This window comes from Capricornis sumatraensis, chromosome 1 (genome assembly GCF_032405125.1).
Source record: "Capricornis sumatraensis isolate serow.1 chromosome 1, serow.2, whole genome shotgun sequence".
NCBI lineage: Eukaryota > Metazoa > Chordata > Mammalia > Artiodactyla > Bovidae > Capricornis > Capricornis sumatraensis.
The window spans coordinates 116,528,076-116,546,144 of record NC_091069.1 but is presented as its reverse complement, the minus strand read 5'-3'; positions in this window follow the sequence as shown (position 1 = coordinate 116,546,144).

Below are 18,069 nucleotides of genomic sequence, written 5' to 3'. Positions count from 1 at the left end.
TTCATCAGTGATATTGGCCTGTAGTTTTCTTTTTTTGTGGCATCTTTGTCAGGTTTTGGTATTAGGGTGATGGTGGCCTCGTAGAATGAGTTTGGAAGCTTACCTTCCTCTGCAATTTTCTGGAAGAGTTTGAGTAGGATAGGTTTAGCTCTTCTCGAAATTTTTGGTAGAATTCAGCTGTGAAGCCATCTGGACCTGGTCTTTTGTTTGCTGGAAGATTTCTGATTACAGTTTCAATTTCCATGCTTGTGATGTGTCTATTAAGATTTTCTATTTCTTCCTGGTTCAGTTTTGGAAAGTTGTACTTTTCTAAGAGTATGTCCATTTCTTCCACGTTGTCCATTTTATTGGCATATAATTGCTGATAGTAGTCTCTTATGATCCTTTGTATTTCTGTGTTGTCTGTTGTGATCTCTCCATTTTCATTTCTAACTTTATTGATTTGATTTTTCTCCCTTTGTTTCTTGATGAGTCTGGCTAATGGTTTGTCAATTTTATTTATCCTTTCAAAGAACCAGCTTTTGGCTTTGTTGATTTTTGCTAAGGTCTCTTTTGTTTCTTTTGCATTAATTTCTGCCCTAATTTTAAAGATTTCTTTCTTTCTACTAACCCTGGGGTTCTCCATTTCTTTCTTTTCTAGTTGCTTTAGGTGTAGAGTTAGGTTATTTATTTGACTTTTTTCTTGTTTCTTGAGGTATGCCTGTATTGCTATGAACTTTCCCATTAGCACTGCTTTTACAGTGTCCCACAGGTTTTGGGTTGTTGTGTTTTCATTTTCATTCATTTCTATGCATATTTTGATTTCTTTTTTGATTTCTTCTGTGATTTGTTGGTTATTCAGAAGCGTGTTGTTCAGCCTTCATATGTTGGAATTTTTAATAGTTTTTCTCCTGTAATTGAGATCTAATCTTACTGCATTGTGGTCAGAAAAGATGCTTGGAATGATTTCAATTTTTTTGAATTTACCAAGGCTCGATTTATGACCCAGGATGTGATCTATCCTGGAGAAGGTTCCATGTGTGCTTGAGAAAAAGGTGAAATTCATTGTTTTGGGGTGAAATGTCCTATAGATATCAATTAGTTCTAACTGGTCTTTTGTGTCATTTAAAGTTTGTGTTTCCGTGTTAATTTTCTGTTTAGTTGATCTATCCATAGTTGTGAGTGGGGTATTAAAGTCTCCCGCTATTTTTGTGTTATTGTTAATTTCCCTTTTCATACTTGTTAGCATTTGTCTTACATATTGCAGTGCTCTTATGTTGGGAGCATATATATTTATAATTGTTATAGCTTCTTCTTGGATTGATCCTTTGATCATTATGTAGTGGCCTTCTTTTTCTCTTTTCACAGCCTTTGTTTTAAAGTCTATTTTATCTGATATGAGTATTGCTGTTCCTACTTTCTTTTGGTCTCTATTTGCATGGAATACCTATTTCCAGCCCTTCACTTTCAGTCTGTATGTGTCCCTTGTTTTGAGGTGGTCTCTTGTAGGCAACATATATAGGGGTCTTGTTTTTGTATCCATTCAGCCAGTCTTTGTCTTTTTGTTGGGGCATTCAACCCATTTACGTTTAAGGTTATTATTGATAAGTATGATCCCGTTGCCATTTACTTTATTGTTTTGGGTTCGAGTTTATACACCCTTTTTGTGTTTCCTGTCTAAAGAATGTCCTTTGACATTTGTTGGAGAGCTGGTTTGGTAGTGCTGAATTTTCTCAGCTTTTGCTTGTCTGTAAAGCTTTTGATTTCTCCTTCATATTTGAATGAGATCCTTGCTGGGTACAGTAATCTGGGCTGTAGGTTATTGTCTTTCATCACTTTAAGTATGTCCTGCCATTCTCTCCTGGCCTGAAGAGTTTCTATTGAAAGATCAGCTGTTATCCTTATGGGAATCCCCTTGTGTGTTGTTGTTTTTCCCTTGCTGCTTTTAATATTTGTTCTTTGTGTTTGACCTTTGTTAATTTGATTAATATGTGTCTTGGGGTGTTTCACCTTGGGTTTATCCTGTTTGAGACTCTCTGGGTTTCTTGGACTTGGGTGATTATTTCCTTCCCCATTTTAGGGAAGTTTTCAACTATTATCTCCTCAAGGATTTTCTCATGGTCTTTCTTTTTGTCTTCTTCTTCTGGGACTCCTATGATTCAAATGTTGGAGCATTTTGTATTGTCCTGGACGTCTCTGAGATTGTCCTCATTTCTTTTAATTCAATTTTCTTTTTTCCTCAGTGATTCATTTATTTCTACCATTCTACCTTCTTCTTCACTAATCCTATCTTCTGCCTCCGTTATTCTACTATTTGTTGCCTCCAGAATGTTTTTTATCTCATTTATTGCATTATTCATTATATATTGACACTTTTTTATTTCTTCTAGGTCCTTGTTAAACCTTTCTTGCATCTTCTCAATCCTTGTCTCTAGGCTATTTATCTGTGATTCCATTTTTATTTCAAGATTTTGGATCATTTTCACTATCATTATTCAGAATTCTTTATCAGGCAGATTCCCTATCTCTTCCTCTTTTGTTTGGTTTGGTGAACATTTATCCTGTTTATTTACCTGCTGGGTATTCCTCTGTCTCTTCATCTTGTTTATATTGCTGTGTTTGGGGTGGCCTTTCTGTATTCTGGCAGTTTGTGGTTCCTCTTTATTGTAGAGTTTCCTCACTTGGGTGGGGTTGTATCAGTGGCTTGTCAAGGTTTCTTGGTTAGGCAAACTTGTGTCAGTGTTCTGGTGGGTGGAGCTGGATTTCTTCTCTCTGGAGTGCAACGCAGTGTCCAGTAATGAGTTATGAAATGTCAATGGTTTTGGAGTAACTTTGGGAAGCCTGTATATTGAAGCTCAGGGCCATGTTCCTGGGTTGCTGGGGAATTTGATGGTATGTCTTACTCTGGAACTTGTTTGCCCTTGGGTGGTGCTTGGTTTCAGTGTACGTATGGAGGTGTTTGATGAACTCCTATCGATTAATGTTCCCTGGAGTCAGGAGTTCTCTGGTGTTCTCAGGGTTTAGACTTAGGCCTCCTGATTCTGGTTTTCAGTCTTATTTTTACAGTAGTCTCAAGACTTCTCCTTCTATACAGCACCATTGATAAAACATCTAGGTTAAAGATGAAAAGTTTCTCCACAGTGAGGGACACCCAGAGAGGTTCACAGAGTTACATGGAGAAGAGAAGAGGGAGGTGGGAGTTAGAGGTGACCCGAATGAGATGAGGTGGAATCAAAAGAGGAGAGAGCAAGCTAGCCAGTAATCACTTCCTTATGTGCGCTCCACAGTCTGGACTACTTAGTGATGTTCATGGAGTTATACAGAGAGGAGAAGAGCGAGGAAGGAGACAGAGGTGGCTAGGAGGATAAAAGGGGGAAACGAAAAGGAGAGAACAGATCCAGCCAGTAATCAGTTCCCTAAGTGTTCTCCGCTGTCTGGAACACACAGAGCTTCACAGAGTTGGGTAGAGAAGAGAAGGGGGAGGGAGGAGACAGAGGTGACCTGGTGGAGAAAAAGGAGAGTGCAAAAGAGGAGAGAGCAGTCAAGCCAGTAATCTCTCTCCCAAGTAAAAATGGGTACTGAAGATTGGGTTTTTAAAGGTACAAAATTGATAACAAATACAAAAAGCAAAGATTAAAAATCCAGAGTAGAGTTTGGATTTTCAAAAATACAATATTAAAGAAAAGAAGAAGAAAAAAAAAACAAAGTCACAAAAATTATTAAAAAATATATATATATATGAAGTTTGCTTTAAAAAAATAGGGTCTTTTTTTTGAAAAGTAATAGTAGGTTATAAAAATGAAAATTAAGGAGTAATAGAGGACTTAAAAATTTAAAAAAGTTTAAAGAAAAGAATGATCATAAAAATAGTAAAAATATATCTAGGACTTTCTCTGGTGCTGTTGTGGGTATTGTGGGGTCAGTTCATTTTCGGATAGTTCCTTGGTCCAGCTTATATTCCTCAAGATCTATAGGCCCCTTCCTATGTAGTCGGTACTAACAACAGAGTTTTAATCTTTTGCACCTGTCACTTCCAAGGTGGTTTCCTCTGTTTTAGCTTCTTCTGTTTACTGGTCTCTTCAGTGTCTGATTTCCACCCTGACACAAGGGGGGCGGCGGTGGACACTTTTTTTGGGCTCACTTGTTCAGTTGCGCTGTGGGGAGGGAGGGACGCTGCAAACAAATAACACTGGTGTGTGCTCGCAGTGCCTCAGCCACACTGGGCCTGCCCCCACTCACAGCATGTGTGCCCTCCCTGCCCACACAGCTCAGGCTCTAGGTTGCTCCGCCGGGAACCGTCCGAAGCGGCCCTGGGCTGCATACACCTCCCAGGTCTAAGCCGCTCAGGTTCAGGCACTCGGGTAGTCCTCAGAAGCGCAGACTTGGTTGGGCCTGCGTTTTGTGCCCTTCCCAGGTCTGAACAGCTCAGGTAATGAGGTGTTTGGCGAGCGTGGTCACTGTGATTTATCACCTCTCCCATTCCTGCTGCTCAGTTTTCTGGGTGTACAACTGGTGCACCTTCTCAGGCGGAAGATGACTGTCCAGAACCCCAAGAAATCTTAGTTAGCAAAGAAGCCTGCAGTTTGGTAGATAATGTCTCCCTGGGGCTGCGATTGCCCCCTTCCAGCTCTGGCTGCCTGTCACCGGAGGGGGATGGTCTGCAGCCTAATTCTGTTCAGTCCTTTGTCATGTGTGCAGTCCTGGCGGTGCCTTATGTTAGAGCTTTTTACGTGGTAGCTATCCCACAGTCTGGTTTGCTAGCCCAAGTTAGTTCGCTTTTATTACCCTCGGGGCATTCAGGCCCGATCCTTACTCTAAGCAATGCAGCCTGTGCCTCCCTGCCCAGACCCCGCTTTCTAGTGGCGGATGCAGGCATCTGCGCTGCTTCTCCACTGGGGGAGTTACCGTTGGGCTCGTAATCTGTGGGTTTTAACTATTTATTTATTTTTCCTCCCTGTTATGTTGCCCTCTGTGCTTCCACGGCTCGCCACAGACTCGGCAGTGAGAGTGTTTCCTGGTGTTTGGAAACTTCTCTCTTTTTAAGACTCCCTTCCCGGGATGGAGCTCCGTCCCTACCTCTTTTGTCTCTTTTTTTGTCTTTTGTATTTTTTCCTACCTCTTTTCGAAGACAATGGGCTGCTTTTCTGGGTGCCTGATGTCCTCTGCCGGCATTCAGAAGTTGTTTTGTGGCATTTACTCAGCGTTTAAATGTTCTTTTGATGAATTTGTGGGGGAGAATGTGATCTCCCCATCCTATTCTTCTTCCATCTTAGGACCGCCCTCGTTTATATGATTTAAAGTCTTTAAATTTTCTCAGGTTTGTTTTCTCATCCAAGATATAGTCTATTTTTGTATCTGTTCCAGGTGCAATTTTAAGAATGTCTATTCTGGTGTTGTTGGATGGAATGTTTTACAAATGTCACTTAATTATAATTGATTGTGTTGGACAGTTCTTATATAACCTTTCTGACTTTCTACTATTTCTATTGACTGAAGGGAGAGTTTTTGTTTCTCCTGTCTTCATCTACATGAAACTGACATATAGCATTATGTAAGTTTAAAGTGTGTAATATGATAATTTGATACACATATATTGTGAAATGATTACCACAATAGAGTTAGTTGATATCTCCATCACCTCACATTTTTACTCTTTCCTTTTGGTGATAGGAACATTTGTGACTTACTCTTTTCTCAGTTTTCAAGTATGCAGTACTGTTAACTGTAGTTACCATGCTATACCTTGGATCTCTAGAACTTAGTCATCTTATAACTAGAAGTTTATACCCTTTAATTAGTACTTCCCTATTTCTCCAGACTCCAGCCCCTGGCAACCAGCATTCTGCTTAGAAAGAAGTTTTGAAGTTTTGCAATATACCTGTATATTTGTCTATTTTTTCTTTTAGTTTTGTCAGTTTTTCTTTATGTATTTTGAAGCTCTGTTCTTAGGTGCATACGGATTTAGGGTTATTTTGTTCCTTTTGGCAAACTGACTCTTTTAACATTATGTGGTTTCCCCTCTAGCCTTGGATGATTTCTTTGCTCTGAAGTCTACTTTTGTATTAAGTATACCACCTCTGTTTTACCTTGATTAATGTTTATGTGGTATGTCTTTACCTTTTTACTTTTTAAACTGCAAAGTTCATTACATTTGAATAAGTATCTTATAAACAGAATATGGATAGGTCATTAAATCTATTCTGACAACTTTTGTCTTTTAAATTGAAGTATAAACTTCATTTATACTGAATATGATTATACATAAATTTGAGTTTAATTTTAACATTTGTTATTTATCTTATTTCTTCCTTTTTCTTCCTTTGTTTTTCTTTCCCTGACTCCTTTGGTTTTCTTTGAATGTTTTTAGTATTTCTTTCTAGTTTGTCTATTGTATGTTTTACTACATTTCTTTATATAGTTGATGTAGTGATTGCTCTATAGGTTACACATATTTGACTTTTCATAGATCTTATCTACCTCAAATGGAATTTCAACACCTTACTACCATATAGGTTCTAAAAAAATTCCTGAAGAAAATCAATATTTTTGATTTAACTATGTGTTGCAGACCCATTCTTATAACTCTTCTATTTCTCAGAAAGACATTACCCAACATATAAATGTTAATATCTTGTAAGTTATTAAGGAAATATATATATTTTATTTTAAAGTCTAAAATAATTATAATGTAACTATTTTAGAAATGATGAATTATATTTTAAAATAATTTCATGTGTGAAGAATAGAAATTTATTAATATTGAGCTTATTTATGAGGAGAAAATTAAATTAAACTTTTATTTTCAGGGTTTTTTTTTCCTCTCCAAATAACTAAATAAATGAGTGAATTAGCAAACATTGAACATAGAAAATAAGTGACAAATCACACCTTGTTCACAAGACTTCCCTATTGGTACAGTGGATAGGAATCCACCTGAAAATGCAGGAAACATGGGTTCGATCCCTGGTCCAGGAAGATTCCACTGGCTAGGGAACAACTAACCCTGTGTGCCACAAATACTAAGCCCACGCTGTAGAGCCCACAACTTGCAACTACCAAAGCCCATGTTCTAGAGCCTGTGCTCCACAATAGGAAGCCCACACTGCAATGCAGAGCAGCCCCTGCCGGCTCAACTAGAGAGAGCCCGTGTGCAGCAGCAAAGACCTGTCACAGCCAACATAAATTTAGAAAAATAGTAATAAAATGAAAATAAAGAGTAAAAAAAGCACAAAAAACCTTGTTCACAGAAAACCTATCACTTATGATGCTTGTAATTAGTCTCTGGAAAAAGAAAATCACCCATTTATTGCCTTTTTTTTTTACATAATTATGAACAAAAATTTTGTCTACCATTTAATGTCTAACAATATTTTAGAGCAGGAATGAAAGTGTTACTTTTATTACAACAATATCAGGCAATATTTATATTCTACTTTATCCATATGTGAAGTGATACTTCTCAGCAACTGTGTGAAGTAGGTTTTATCCTCATTTTAAACAAGAAAACTGAAAAATGGAGAGCATTTTTGAAGTTCATACACTTTGAGTGGAAAAGGCAGGATTTTGAGTATTTTGGTTTCAGAACCCATAGTCTGAACTGTTGTATCATCTGGTTTCTAGAGGAGAGGGCAGTAGTATTATAGTATTTTCATCCTGAGACTCTTTAGAATATACAACTATTACATTAATAAGAAAAAAAACCCCAATAGATTATATGAGGTGTGTGTGTGTATGTGGATACAGATATCTGTATATAATTTTTGCTCAAAGTAACTCCCAAATAAGGTTAAGGATTTTTTGTTGGTTCCATAATGGGAAAAAAAAATCCCATTAGGCATTAGTCGATTCTAACACTTTGCGTTTACTTTCCGGCTTCACTCTGATCTCTTTAAACACAGATGCATACACAAATAGCATGAAACAACCATCAAGTGCTGAATGCCACCTCTGAGAAAGGTGACAGGTTTACAGTCTTACAACTTTAATGAGCACAGTCCAAGCTGGCAGTGTTTTGCATATCATTATGATCTCTTTGTAGAGGTGATCTTTCCTTGTACAATATTCCATTGTTTTGAGCTAAAGAACTACTGTACACCAATTATCAGAATTGTTATTTTATTCTTTGATGTCTATTTCTTTCCCCTTCTTCTTCAAATGTCATTTTCTGTAAAAGTGATCTGAAAAGAAGGCTAGGCAAATCAAATAATTGCATGTCCCAATGTTCTGAAAATAAAAAATGACTTTGCTGCTTACAGAATATTGAAAAGGTATTTCTCATTATAGAAGTATACTTTTCTTATTCTGCAGTAGAAAAAATTGAAATAGTTAACTACTTAATCTTCAAATAATTTAAAAATTCATATGTGATGTGGAATGTCTTAATAGTAATTCAAACTTTGGATGGGAAAATGGTCTGTGTGCTTTGTGATGAGAGAAGGTAGATTGTCTTCAACCATTCCTCATAGAATTTCTCTTTCTAGATACCGACAAAACAAAAAATTATAGCCTGTCCCTTTGTAGCATTTAAAAATGATTTATTAAGATGTCTTAAACAGAATTTTTTCCACCATCAAACTTATTCTTCCAGTAACTTCCTTAAATTATTTTAGTGTATTCTTTGTTGGAATTTTGAAGATTGTTTTTATTTTAAGGGTGGACACAATGCTATGGAAGGAGAGTGTCCAGAAATTGGTGGACTGGGGCAACTTACTATTTTAATAGGCATTTAGAAAAATAAATCTTGGTACACATTCTTATGTACACAGATAGGAGTTCTGGTAGTTCTAATATGTGCTCAGTAAATATTATAATGCTGGAAAATGCATAGCAACGGTTGTCTCAGTTAGATTAACCTTCCGTATTGTTGCACTGGCTGCAGAGACAGTCTGTTTGCATAGCTTCACAGAACCTCACTTGCCATACACTGCTAAACCCCGAGTCCCAGTGTTTTCACCAGTGTATTATAATCCAGTGAAATCAAAGAGGAAGTTATGGCCACAAAATATCACTTCTATATGTATTAATAGATCTGACTTCAACAAAAGAAGTTGAATTTCTGGCAATTTTCTATTGTACCAGAGAGACAAAGATGGAAGGGTACTTTATGTTAGCAGACTGAGAGAGACAATTAATCTGATATATGATTTTGTTTTCATATGAATCACAGTTTGCTAATAATAGACACAGCATTTCTTGGGATAGATTTCCTTCTTTCTAGAGTTTTTATCAGGGCTTTCAGCAAATATGCTCTCCTTCTCTTGATTTCCCAGTATACTCCTGGCTCAGTGACTTACTCATATGATATGAATTATTTAAATTAGTAAGAATTATTAAGGAGTAAACAATCTTGATATTTCCAACTAGTCCTCAGAATAATGCACCTAAATTTCCCTCTGCTTTAAAGAAAAGAGGGAAGATGTGGATATTCAGTTGAACAACTCACCCCGTAATATTGCATGACAGTCAATATAATATTTTTGAAATATGTAGGAGTAAGAATTCTTCAAAAAATACATAAGAGTGCAAGTTCTATCAGTTCCTTTGATAATTATATAAATCACCAAATATTAACAGACAGCATTTTATGTTTTATATATACATATCTATATGTATATCCTGTAGGCATATATATATACACATATATACACACACATCTATATGTATATTATTGTTCTTCAGTCCCTCAGTGCTGTTTGACTCTTTGTGACCACATGGACTGCAGCATGCACACTTCCCTGTCCTTCACTATCTCCCAGAGTTTGCTCAAACTCCTGTCCATTGAATTGGTGATGTCATCCAACCATCTCATCCTCTGTTACTCCCTTCTCCTCATGCCTTCAATCTTTCCCAGCATCAGGGTCTTTTCCAGCGAGTCAGCTGTTTGCATCAGGTAGACAAAATATTGGAGCTTCAGCTTCAGCATCAGTCCTTCCAGTGAATATTTAGGGGTTGATTTCCTTTAGGATTCACTGGTTTAATGTCCTTGCAGTCCAAGGGACTCTCAAGAGTCTTCTCTAGCACCAGCACCACAGTTTGAAAGCATCAATTCTTCAGTGCTCAGCTTTCTTTATGGTCCAAATCTCACATCTGTACATGAATACTGGAAAAACCATAGATTTGACTGTATGGACATTTGTTGGCAAAGTAACGTCTCTACTTTTTAATACACTGTCTAAAATCCCGCGGACGGAGGAGCCTGGTGGGCTGCAGTCCATGGGGTCGCTAAGGGTTGGACGCAACTGATCTACTTCCCTTTCACTTTTCACTTTCACGCATTGGAGAAGGAAATGGCAACCCACTCCAGTGTTCTTGCCTGGAGAATCCCAGGGACAGGGGAGCCTGGTGGGCTGCCGTCTGTGGGGTCACACAGAGTCGGACACGACTGAAATGACTTAGCAGCAGCAGCAGCTTTATCATAGCTTTCCTTCCAGGAGCAAGTGTCTTAATTTCATGGCTATAATCACCATACACAGTGATTTTGGAGCCCAAGAAAATAAAATCTGTCACTGTTTCCATTGCTTTCCCATCTATTTGCCATGAAGTGATGGGACTGGATGTCATGATTTTAGTTTTCTGAATGCTGAGTTTTAAGCCAACTTTTTCACTCTCCTTTCACTTTCATAAAGAGGTTCTTTAGTTCCTCTTCACTTTATGCCCTTAGAGTGATATCATCTGCATATCTGAGGTTATTGATATTTCTCCCAGCAGTCTTGATTCCAGCTTGTGCTTCATCCAGCCCGGCATGTCACATGATGTACTCTGCATAGAAGTTAAATAAACAGGATGATGATATACAGCCTTGATGAACTCCTTTCTCAGTTTGGAACCAGTTCTTTATTCCCTGTCCAGGTCTGACTGTTGTTTCTTGACCTGCATACAGGTTTCTCAGGAGACAGGTAAGGTGGACTGGTATTCCTATCTCTTTAAGAATTTTCCAGTTGTTGTGATCCACACACTCAAAAGCGTTTTCCTGATAGCTCATTTGGTAAAGAGCTTCAATACAGGAGACCTCTGTTCGATTCCTGGGCTGGGAAGATCCCCTGGAGTAGGGATAAGCTACCCATTCCAGTATTTTTGGACTTCCCTTGTGGCTCAGCTATTAAAGAATCCACCTGCAGTGTGGGAGACCTGGATTCAATCCCTTGATTGGGAAGGTCCCCTGGAGAAGGGAAAGGTTACCCACTCCAGTATTCTGGGCTGGAGAATTCCATGGACTCTATAGTCCATGGAGTCACAAAGAGTTAGACACGACTGAGCGACTTTCACTTTGACTAAAATCAAAGGCTTTACCGTAATCAATAAAGCAAAAGTAGGTATTTTTTTTTTAATTCCCTTGCTTTTCCTTTGATTCAGTGGATATTGGCAATTTGATCTCTGGTTCCTCTGCCTTTTCTAAATCCAGCTTGTACATCTGCAAGTTCTCGGTTCATGTACTGCTGAAGCCTAACTTGAAGGATTTTGAGCATTACCTTGCTAGCGTGTGAAATGAGTACAATTGTGCAGTAGTTTGAACATTCTTTGGCATTGACCTCCTTTGGGATTAGAATGAAAACTGACCTTTTCCTATCCTGTGGCCACTGCTGAGTTTTGCAGATTTCATGACATATTGAGTGCATCACTTTAACAGCATTATCTTTTAGGATTTGAATAGCTCAGCTGGAATTCCATCACCTCCACTGAGTTTGTTCTTAGGAATGCTTCCTAAGGCCCACTTGACTTCACACCAGGATGTCTGGCTATAGGTGAGTGACCGTTGTGATTATCTGGGTCATTAAAACCTATCTTGAATAGGTCTTCTGTGTATTCATGCCATCTCTTCTTAATCTCTTCTGCTTCTGTTAGGTCCTTGCTGTTTCTGTCCTTAACTGTGCCCATCCTTGCATGAAATTTTCCCTTGGTATCTCCAATTTTCTTGAAGCGATCTCTAGTCTTTCCCATTCTTTTGTTTTTCCTCTATTTCCTTGAATATGTTTGTATATGTATATATATAATAACTTCTTATATATATTTTTTATATTATATATAATAACTTCTTTTTCTGGCAATAGTTGGAAAAATCAAAGCAAAGCAGAAAAATATATGAGCAGATTTTAAAAACTGACAAAGCTGAGACAACAGTTGCATGTTTACATAGGCCAGAGTGTGCTCACATGTTACTCTGTACTAAGAACACTAAAATGAATAAGGAATGATTTCTGTTCTGGAGGATTTGAGGAGGTGGAGTGATGAGGAGACACATTTATGAACAATTAATTCGATAACTAGATATATCAAGTTGAAGCACAGAGGAATTAATTGTTTATGCAGGCTGTATAGCTGGGAAGAATAAAGAGGAAACATCATACAGAAAAGCACAGAAGTCTGAATCTTTCTGTCTGTTATCTGAGGTTGGAGAATCCTCCTCAGTGTGCCTGAAAAATTGAGTGTAGGAAAGAGGTGAAAAAAAACCCAAGCAATGGACTGTGAAGACCCTGATGCCAGGCTGAAGGATCCTTGCTTTATTGGAAAGGACGAGACATAGAAAGAAGGCTGGCTGACACTTAAAAATTGGTTGATAAAAATACTGAACTTGAGTAACAAAAATATATCAAATATGTCTACATGATGTGGGATGTTTACTGATAAAGGTTTTTAGGAAATCTTATTTTATATTGGACTACCTGATTTTTCAGTACCCCCTCACCCCCACACACAATAATTCACTTTCTACTTTCTAGCAGATCAAGGCTTATTTTAAAAATACTCACAAATTTACTTTCCTTGACTGACCCATTCTGTGACATTTATATATGAAAAGTAACACAAAATAAAGTGTTTGGCCACAACAAAATATTTTTCCACATTAGCTTTTGACAGCAAACTGACATGGAGTATTCAACAACTATATGCAGAGTTGAGATAAGATATTTATTTTCATGGAAAAAATTCTCTTCATCAAGAAATATTAAACTCTTAAGGGAGGTGAACATATGTTCCAAAACCATAACTTTGTCCTAAAGAGAATTTGAAGAATGCCAGTTCTCCCATGATGACTTTACCCAGAATTTTAATTACCTCATTAAAAGGAGATTTGCCATGTTAGTAAATCAAAGCATTTAGAACAAGATAAATCGAAGTTTCCAAAAAGAAAAAAAAAAAATTTACGTGCTTCAGTAGATACTTGAAAGCCTTTGTGTATACACGAAGAGCTTAGAGGAAAATTTATTCAAATACTTAAGATGGTAAGTAACCCTCATATGTAAATATGTTTCATTCCAAAAATATCACTGTTTGGTGGAAGTTTAGAACAAGATTAAATGTATTTTAAGATGTGGAAACATTTTGATTGAGCAGCCAAATCCCCTCCCCCTTAAAAAAAGGGAAACGATAAAGGTTGGATTTTCGGGACAAAATAATGTCAAAGATCGCAAAGATTTACATGTGTGTTAAAGGAAAACCTTTAGCATTCTTGTGCAGCTGTAAAGAGCTCTATGAATTTGGACATCAGCCAATGGGCTTCCATTGGCAAGGCTGTTCTCTGTTCAGACAGCTGCACAGATAGGTAAGATTCAAACTGTTTATCAAGTGTCACACCTCATAGACCTAGCAAGTAAGTGCAAACCTAGCGCAAAAGTGACAAAAATCACACTCAGAAACTACTGCCTGGGTATCTGGTCATTTCTTAGTTTGTGTCCTTGGCAGAAAGCACCACAACAGAACTCCTCTGTCAACCCAGACCTGGTATTCACCTCACCCTCTTGATAGCAATTTAATGCCTTCTATGTTTCGAATGTTGAGGAGAAAGCTGTAAACACTACACCCAAGGCTCCTTTTCTCAGATAACTTATAAAAGAGGTATCGATGAAAGAGTACAGAAAGAAATGAGGTAATTACAGGTTGTGATGATTCTTGTGAAACAAAGATCAACAAGGTGATGCCTAAGAAATTAATCAGGGAGAGGTCGATTTAGAGAAAGTAATGAGTCAATAAAAAGTTACAATTGAGTCAAAGACCCCCTAAGTATATGATTGTGCTACATGTTTAAAAAAGTCATGGAGGAAGAATTCCAAGGGAAGGGCAACCCCTATAAGGGGGAAAGGACCTTTTGTTTATTCAACAAATATTATAAACATTTCCTAAATGCCAAACTCAATGTCAAGTGTAAAATTCATATCCTTGACCTAACAAGGTATTTTGGAGAAATAGGGGAGACACGTATATAATCTCTGTTGACTTAGGTTGCTAGTGAGTCATTAGTGAGTTAAGGAGATTCAGGCAAATGCTGCATTTTATTTGGGTTGAGGGGAGAGAGAAGAAAGGCAGCTATTAATGCCTAAGGTAAGTGTTTAGTTGTGTCCAACTCTCTGCGAACCTATGGACTGTAGCCCGCCAGACTCCTCTGCCCATGGGATTCTCCAGGCAAGAATACTGGAGTGGGTTGCCACTTCCTTCCCCAGGGGCTCTTCCTGACCCAGGCATTGAACCTGCATCTCTTTCGTCTCCTGCATTGGCAGGGGGGTTCTTTACTACTTGCACCACCTGGGAAGTATAAATAGCTAGGAAAGTGTTAAAAATATTGGTGTGCTTCCATCTAATGCTGTTTGTTTGAATCAGCCAGCTAGCAGAGAGATTAAGTAACTGTTTCCTGTAGCTTCATTAAGACCACCAAGAAGCAACATAATGACCAGCTGTACATTCAGATTATCTACAGGTATCCATGACAACCAGTACTAATCAGCTTGCTCTGGGTTCATCACTTCTTAGAGACTTGCTCAGATATGTCTTAGAAGAACTTCTAGTCCAGAAAGCCTAAGTGAAATGACAGAAAAGAAAGGCTATCATAATCTGATAGCTTTTGTTCAGAAACTTTCATAGGAAATCTCTGATCCAATGAGGACTCATTATTTTGGCCATGTTCTGAGATTATGTGACACTTTGGGAGGGCACTGCTGTCATATGTGTTCTGGCTTAGCTTCTGTAGCTCATGGGTCATTTGAGACAGCTTGACCTTTGAGAATCACATGAAATTGGCTAAACGCCCCCCACCCCTGCACCCCACACACCCCTGGTATTTGAAGAGCAAGAAACTTGAACAGCACAGAAGGCTCCCAAGGAGAAACGTGGCTAACATTTTTCCTAATCTTTTTGTCTCAGAGAGTTACCTGAATTTCTCAGAAGAAATTCAGGAAATGACTCATTTAATCATTTTTGAGAGTTCTTATCCTTTTCCTCATCTAGTTGTTCCCAATGAGGACCATTAATCACCAGGCATTTGTGTGTTACCAACTTTACTGAAGCCACAGGTAATGGAAAGGGCAACTCTAGATCAGATGATCTATCGAGTTGAATATTCAGCTTTCTGTTTCTGTGGAGTTTCTTGGGCAATTTCATCAATTCAAATTCTAAGCTTTTGCCCCATTTCTTGTCTCTCTTCTCTTTCCTTTTTACTGCTTCCACTAACTCCAACAAAATGCTGTAAAAAGGTTTGTTAACACTGCTCTGTCAATCAGGGCTTGGCACTACCGGGATGGGGGGCTGTTGGGAAGGTGACCCCGAAGACTTGCCTACCCCAGGGTGTCTCTCTCATCTGAGTGTCTCCAGTTCACCCTGTACAGTCATTTTTTGTCTTATTCATGACCTCTCAGTTCAGTTCAGTTCAGTCGCTCAGTCGTGTCCCACTCTTTGCGACCCCATGAATCACAGCATGCCAGGCCTGCTTGTCCATCACCATCACCTGGAGTTCACTCAAACTCACATCCATCGAGTCTGTGATGCCATCCAGCCATCTCATCCTCAGTCGTCCCCTTCTCCTCCTGCCCCCAATCCCTCCCAGCATCAGAGTCTTTTCCAATGAGTCAACTCTTTGCATGAGGTGGCCAAAGTACTGGAATTTCAGCTTTAGCATCATTCCTTCCAAAGAAATCCCAGGGTTGATCTCCTTCAGAATGGACTGGTTGGATCTCCTTGCAGTCCAAGGGACTCTCAAGAGTCTTCTCCAACACCACAGTTCAAAAGCATGAATTCTTCGGTGCTCAGCCTTCTTCACAGTCCAACTCTCACATCCATACATGACCACTGGAAAAACCATAGCCTTGACTAGATGGACCTTAGTTGGCAAAGTAATATCTTTGCTTTTGAATATGCTATCTAGGTTGGTCATAACTTTTCTTCCAAGGAGTAAGGGTCTTTTAATTTCATAGCTGCAGTCACCATCTGCAATGATTTTGGAGCCCCCCAAAATAAAGTCTGACACTGTTTCCACTGTTTCCTCGTGACCAACCTAGACAGCATATTAAAAAGCAGAGACATTACTTTGCCAACAAAGGTCCATTAGTCAAGGCTATGGTTTTTCCAGTGGTCACGTATGGATGTGAGAGTTGGACTATAAAGAAAGCTGAGCGCTGAAGAATTGATGATTTTGAATTGTGGTGTTGGAGAAGACTCTTGAGAGTCCCTACTGCAAGGAGATCCAACCAGTCCATGCTAAAGGAGATCAGTCCTGTGTGTTCATTGGAAGAACTGATGCTGAAGCTGAAACTCCAGTACTTTGGCCACCTGATGTGAATAGCTGACTCATTTGAAAAGACTCTGATTCTGGGAAAGATTGAGGGCAGGAGGAGAAGGGGACGACAGAGGATGAGATGGCTGGATGGCATCGCTGACTCGATGGACAAGGGTTTGGGTGGACTCTGGGAGTTGGTGATGGACAGGGAGGCCTGGTGTGCTGTGATTCATGGGGTCGCAAAGAGTCGGACACGACTGAGTGACTGAACTGAACTGAAGGGACAGACAGACAGGAGTAAGAGTGTCACATAGTCAGGCTACTTCTAGGAAGGAAGCATCATCTATTATGGCTCAACCTTGATAACTGGGACGAGACTGAGGATGTGTTCAGATAAAGGACAGGGACTTTGCAGCCACAGAGTGAAAGGAGGAATTCCAAAGAAGGATACATTTCTGCACAAACATGGCTCATACAGTGCCGAAGACAAACTTTGTTGGTTTTCCAGTTTTACCTGAGGCTGTCTTTTATTCTATAACTTGAACTGAATCAGTGACCCTGCCTGAAACTTAGAAGTATTTTGTGGACAAAATACCCTGTGATCTTGCTGAAGCAGAGTAGTTTGGTTAACTCTATATTATAGCCAGGGGCAAGAGTTGGTATTCGATATAAAGTTTGCTGCCTTGCTTTTCATTTGCCCTTAAGAGTTTTCACAATCAATATAATCTATAGTTCTTCCTCTAAAAGGACTCAGTAGACCACTGTACCTCCTTCACATTGATTCACTTAAAATTCTAGTTTTAGAAGAGAGAGGTTAGTCCTTAGCCTTCCCAAATACAGTGAAGTTAGTTAATGAAAAATGTCAGGGGTAAAAATTAAAGGAATGGGGATTATTTGGTATCTTATTCATCTTCAGAACATTTATCAATCCTCTTTCTTTAAACAAAGAATTATTGAGATTAAGAAGTAATATATGTTTAAACTTCTGAAACTGTTTTTAGGATATTTAAAGTTATGGTAATTTTATCTTGATTTTCCTCTTAGGTTATACATTTTGGAAAAAATGGTATTACTTCCTTTATTTATTTAAAGAAAAACACATTTCTGAATTTATATTTAAAAATTTAAGACATATTGAACAGTATGAAAGCAAAACTAAAAGTGCCCTGAATTATCTACTACTACTTATGTAACTGGACTTCCCTGGTGCCACAGTGGTAAAGAACATGCCTGCCAGTTCAGGAGATACAAGTTCGATCCCTGGGGTCAGAAAGATTCCCTGGAGAAGGAAATGGCTACCCACTCCAGTATTCTTGCCTGGGGAATCCCATGGACAGAGGAGTCTGGCGGGCTAAGTCCGTGGGGTCACAAAAGAGTTGGATATGACTTAGTAACTAAACAACAACTCAGGTAACTATGCTGGTAATTACTCAGAATTATCCATTATTAATATATTTTCTACTTCCTCTATTCAGACATATTAATGCATATGTAAATTTACACTACCATACTTGCATGTGGTGTATGTGAAGATGTTTACACCTAAATCAAATCTGTCAAATGCTGGATAGTTTTAAATGATGCTTTGTCACTTAATTGACTGTTCTTCA